Below are 5,930 nucleotides of genomic sequence, written 5' to 3' on the forward strand. Positions count from 1 at the left end.
CTTTTGCAACAGTTACAATAAAGGCTTCCTATACACTTATTGTCTTTCATTGATGGGGTGTCGAAAAGAGATCCAGTTCTCTATACATCTGAAATTCACATCAAATCAAATTCTTTGTCTCCATGGATTGAACTTGGAGTAATTATGTATATTATTGTTGTGCTGCAGATGCCTATCATAGATAGACAGTTATGGGTACCATGTATCGAGCATTCACCAGGTGCCAAGTATGCTGCTTCATTCTTCATGCACATTACCTCATTTAATTGCCATCCTAAACCTTTGAGGTAGGTAGTACTAGTATCCTTATTTTATACTTTAAAAAAAGGGAGGCTCGGGGAAGTTAACTGATGTGCCTCCCCCCCTTTATTCTCCTGCTCCTTCTTGATCCACTATTCCTTTCTCTTCCCCCAGGGCCCCTAGCTTGCCAACTTTGCTTCACTGGAGGTGGCAGTGGAGGGATTCTGGCCTGGAAGCACAGAGCATTCACCCTTCCACAGCTGCCTGAGATGACTTCTGGTCTTTACATGTTGACCTTGACCTCAGCCTCCCCAGCTTGTACCAGAGAGTTTTTTTTTTTTTTAATTCTCCCTCTAAGCCAATGAAGCAGGCCTAGCTGATGATATGAATCTTTCTAGCCATGGCTCAAATGAACGATTTTGCAGTCTCTTAGAGCAAGTGCTACACAGAGACAGGACAAGATCCAGGGGTCTTTGCGCTCTTCAATTAAGCAAAGGGACATCTTGAGACAATATTTCATTACTAACTTTCTATTAATAGCTTCCATTTATTTAGCACTTTTGTGTCCAAATGCTGTTATAGTGCCTGTCATGTATTATATCCTTTAATCCTACAAAAATTCAACAGAAGTTATTCCCATTTTATTTTATTATCCCCATTTTATACTGAAGGAGCTGACTCAGAGAGGTCCAGTAACTTGGGTATTGTCACACAGCGGACAGTGCAAGACACTTTTGACCACTAATTGATACTTCTTCCTTCTTTTTTTCCCCCAAAGGTAATCTATGTTCATTATGGAACTATTTCAATGCTGATTTTTAAAAATCTGCCTTCTGTCAATAGTGCTAAATCTGGAGTACTTTTTTAACCTCTTAAAATGGCACTAATTCTTATGTGTACAGCCGTAACTCTTCATGGGAGCAGTATGTAGTCTTGGACTGCTAAGAATAATTCTGTCCTCACGTCAGAGAAGGGTGTTTGAAGTTGCCCAAGTGATGTCATATATATGGAGATATTCGTGAGAAATATTTCTTCACTTAGATTTGAAAACTGATTACTGAAAGCAGAATTTATTATATTAACAGGTTTACTGTTATTAATCTCATCGCTTGAAATTGAACATGAATTTTTAATACTTGATGTTTAGGTTAAGATTTGCTGCAAATGTGAGAGGAAATAATCTATGATCTTTGACTATCTTTCCCAGATCTTCGTAGAGGCATTATAAATACTCTACCCAGTGCTTCTCAAATTGTAACATGCACATGAATTCCTAGGGATCTTGTTAAAATGTAGATTCTGGTTTAGGAAGTCTAGTCCGGGGCTCAAGATTCTGCATTTATTTATTTATTTTTATTTTAAAAGGTTTTATTTATTTGATAGAGAGACAGCCAGTGAGAGAGGGAACACAAGCAGGGGGAGTGGGAGAAGAAGAAGTAAGCTCCCAGCGGAGGAGCCTGATGTGGGGCTTGATCCCAGGACTCCAGGATCATGCCCTGAGCCAGAGGCAGACGCTTAACGACTGAGCCACCCAGGCGCCCCCAAGATTCTGCATTTATAACAAGCTTCCAGGTGATGCCCAAACTGCTCGTCCAGGAGAAGCACGCTTTGATGAGGAGTGCACAAATCCCACTTAATATTCAAGAAAGAAATTCAAATTCAACTATTTATAAACTTTACTAAATAACCCAAAACTCAAATGGTTGTTAGAAACAATCCCTGTCCTCAAGGCTCCATAGCATTCTGATTTTCATGGACTTTTTTTGGTCCTGACCTTGACTCCCTTTTTGGCTTATATTAGTGCATGCAGTAAACCCTACTCTCTTGCTTTCCTCTCACGGCTTCTTTGTAAGCCTAGTTACATCTCTTACTAGTGTGATGTGTGTGGGTCAGGGCTTGAACCCGCCCATATGTCCTGCTTGAAGGATATGCAGTAAATTTTCTAGAAAAACATGTTCTCCATCTCACTTTTTGAGAGGTCTCTGCGAGGTGTGGTAGGGGGCAGGAACAAAGATTTGGAACCCCGGGAATGAAGATCAGCGTGGTCCTAGCTGTGTGTGTTTATCTGATAGAGTGCAGGAAAAGTTTGCCTCTCCCACCCCCACTCTGCCTACTCTGGGCCTTGGCCATGTCCAGAATGGACTCCGGATGGCAGCTGTGGATGCTCAGAGCACAAAAGGTTTCTTGTTTGCCGAAGGGTCTATCAGTGTTTAAATAGAACAGGCGGAAGCGCAGGCACACCGTATCAGCAGCTTATCGGGGCCCATGGTTTTCCATGTACATTTGCTAGTCACTTGAATTTACCCAGCCCCATCAGCGCTGAGTTAAAAATTGCAAGGCCGGGCTGTACAACGAGTAGAACAAGAATAAGCCAGTTACTGAGTATAGGGGTTTGTGTGGGTTCTCAGGACCTTATTTGCATTCTGCCCATGTAGAGAATGAAGCTGTGGCGGCCTGTGCATTAAGAGGCACCAGGGAGAACTGAAGTCTGCGTTAGAGGACTAGGATGCCTCCAGAAGCTAGGAGGACTCCAGGGCTCCCTGCGGCAGAAGTAGTGGAGACACTTCCTGTTACCCTGGCTCTCCATCTGTTTCCCAGGGCTGTAGTCAGCTCAGGAAGTGGTTAAAGGAGGTGGCAACTGTGAATACCTAAAATTGTATGCCGTTTTGGCGTTTGCAAGTGTGTGCGCGCACATTTGCTGGGAGTGGATCCATGACCCAAAGGGCTAAATGTTCCTGTACTTTTTGGGCTACATTTTCTTGGAAGGAAATCTTCAGGACAGATACATGGGCAGCCTGCTATAGAAATGAGTCCTTTCCATTTATAACCATCATTCCTCCCAGGAAGTCGCTCTGTGCCACGTACTCTGCTAGCCACTTTATAAGGATTACCTCATTTAATTCTCAGAACAATCGCATACGAATTGCCATTTCTATTTTACAGATGAAGAAACTGAGGCTTAAAGGGTTGTGATGTGTCCAAGGTCACAGAGCTGACTTAAAGATCGAGCTAGCATCTGAACCTGGGCTTTCCAATTCCAGAGCTCTTAGCACTGCGGACAGCTATCGCTAGCGTTTTAATATACATGTCCGAGCTTTTCATGTATGTTGGTTAACTCTAACTGGCATAGAATTGTCCCAAACTTCATCCACCTAAAAATCAGCTTCATGCATGTTGCCCTATTTATATATCACCTGTATTATTAAATTACTATTTCCTTAAAAATTTTTTATTAAATGTTATTTAATTTGTTATTACTTAGCCTCATCCTAATCAATATCCATGAAATAACCATTTATGTGCTAATCTCATATTTCTTGAGTTCACACTAAAATAAGTACATTACCATTAACGTGAAAAATTTATGTCCCACCAGCATCATCTAAGGCACCATCAGTGTATTGGTACTGGACATTCAACAGTCCTGGTGTAAGATGTAAAAGCTGCATGTCTCTACTGCCACAGAATTGTGGGCAAACTAAAATAGCCTCTACATCCCCACCCCAGGCAGCCTTCCTGCCCAGGCCCTGGCCCCCCTCATGGGGAGTGGTGCTAGGAGCCTCAGGAAGGGGCTGGGCAATCCCATGGTAGGCACTCTTCTGGTGGAGACCACACTCTGTCTTTCAGCGCTCTAATAAGACAGCAACAGGGCCAAGAAAAAAGACTACTACTTAGCTAGCCCTGACGGGGTTGAAGGATTCCAGGGACTGGGGCAAGAATCTGTACTCCATTGCTGCGTGCTCCTGCTGAAGGGATTTGCTGGGATACTGGGGTTATGAAAGACACAGCCTTGCCATGGGCAGAGTTTGGGTGGTAAAGGGTTCCAGTCGAGGATGAAAGAGGCCTCTAACTAAACTCCAGTTGTTCCTATTTCCATCCTAACCAAATGTTCCTCCCTAAATTCCATCGCCTCTGGAGCCTAAATTAAAGGGAGATTTGGAATCTTATTGTCTGGAATTGTGTGTGCATTTGACCTACATCGCTCTGTCTTTAATATAAGCAGCTAAAAAATAATTCCTAATTTCCCGACTTCATCATATATACCAAAAATGGAATAAGACCCTGGGTAAGTGAGCATCCACAATTTTTTGCTCCAATAAAGTCGCATTTTATGTGTTAAACTTCCCAGTCTTGGATTTTTAGCCATTTTGTAATTTGGCAATCTCTCTAACCAGCAAGTAAGACTAAGGATGGCAGCATACTCATGCCCTGAGGGTCTCAGATTCCTGGTTTGTCTTCTTTGGCCTGGAGAAATCAGAATGGGAAAGGTTCTTTCTGAGGACCAGCTGGTCCTCAGATCTGGCTAGATCCACCTGTAGCAGAAAAGTGACTGTAGCTGCCCCACAGATGATCTGCTATCTTGATCATTCCAGACACAGTGATTGCCTGCCATGGTGATTCCAGCTGTTAGTATTTCAAAACCAAGTTGTGGGGTAAAAATCGGCAAGGAATAAAGAAAGTCTGCTCTTGGAATGGGCTGGGCATTTAGCATTGTGACTGTCCTCATCCTTGTGGTTCAGCAGTAGCTGACCCTGGACACTTCTCTGGGAACTGCAGTATGTCTGGTCCCCAAAACAAAATTTCAGCTTCCTGGGTATGCAGCTCCTAGTCTTTCCCTATCTGTCCTCCAAAATGGCATGGCCTGACCCAGGACTCCGAGGTAGGGTGCTTTTAAAAATGTCTCTCGCCAGCTTTCAACTTCATATCCCGTCCTCCACCCCCACCCCTCCTCCCCACCAGAAGCTTGTGGCTTGAGTTTACAGGAACACCAGACACAAATGGAATGCTGCCAGTCGCAGGAGATTCCGAGGGAGATAAAAAGCACATCTTTGACCACTTCTTTACCAAACAGACCAGAGATATGTAATTAAAGGCCCCGGGACTCTGCTGGAAATAGGTTTAAACTTGAGGTAATCCCTTCTGGCACTTCCTCTTCCTAATAACCGTCAACAAAAATCAAACAAATCCACCTGGCTCCAGCCAGTAAGCCTGTAGCCAGCAAAGGTCACGGGAGGAGCGATAAGAGAAAAAAGCGGCCACAAACAGCGTTACTGGAAACACATGTCGGGACGTGTTAGAAAGTGACTCCCGCCAGGACCATCCTGGCCTTGAGACCGGCCGGCTCGGCTGTCGAGAAACGCACTCTCCGCCCCTGAGAAGGAACGTTAGTGGCCCGCACGCACGCACACAAAGCCGCGCGCACAGCCGCACGCACGCACACACAGCCGCACGCAGGCACGCACGCACACAGCCGTGCGCACAGTCGCACGCACGCAGGCACGCACGCACACATGAAAGCGCGGGGAAAGACGAGTTTGGGGAGCTCGGTGGCGTCTGCTTCGTCTCTTCTCTCTAAGATGTGACCCAGCCAGAGACTAGAGGTGAGGGTGTTCTCAATGTCTTTTAAATTCCTCCTCTTTCCAAACGTCATGCGTGGGTGTTATTGAAAATACTGTTGCTAAGAAAAACCAAGACCGAGATACTTGCCCCTATTTCCACCACGGATTGCCCCTTGAACATCTTGGTCTATCTTCTTCCATGTTTTAATGTCGGATATAGAAACATATGCGTGGTAAAGGATTTTTTAAAACTTTGAAACCGCGTTACACGGTACAAACGATTTTTAGCCCGGTTTTTGTGTCAGTCTGTCTTGAGCATCTTTTTTTCATCGTCTTGAGGTACCATCATTT

Source organism: Ursus arctos, unplaced genomic scaffold, assembly GCF_023065955.2.
Source record: "Ursus arctos isolate Adak ecotype North America unplaced genomic scaffold, UrsArc2.0 scaffold_5, whole genome shotgun sequence".
Classification (NCBI taxonomy): domain Eukaryota; kingdom Metazoa; phylum Chordata; class Mammalia; order Carnivora; family Ursidae; genus Ursus; species Ursus arctos.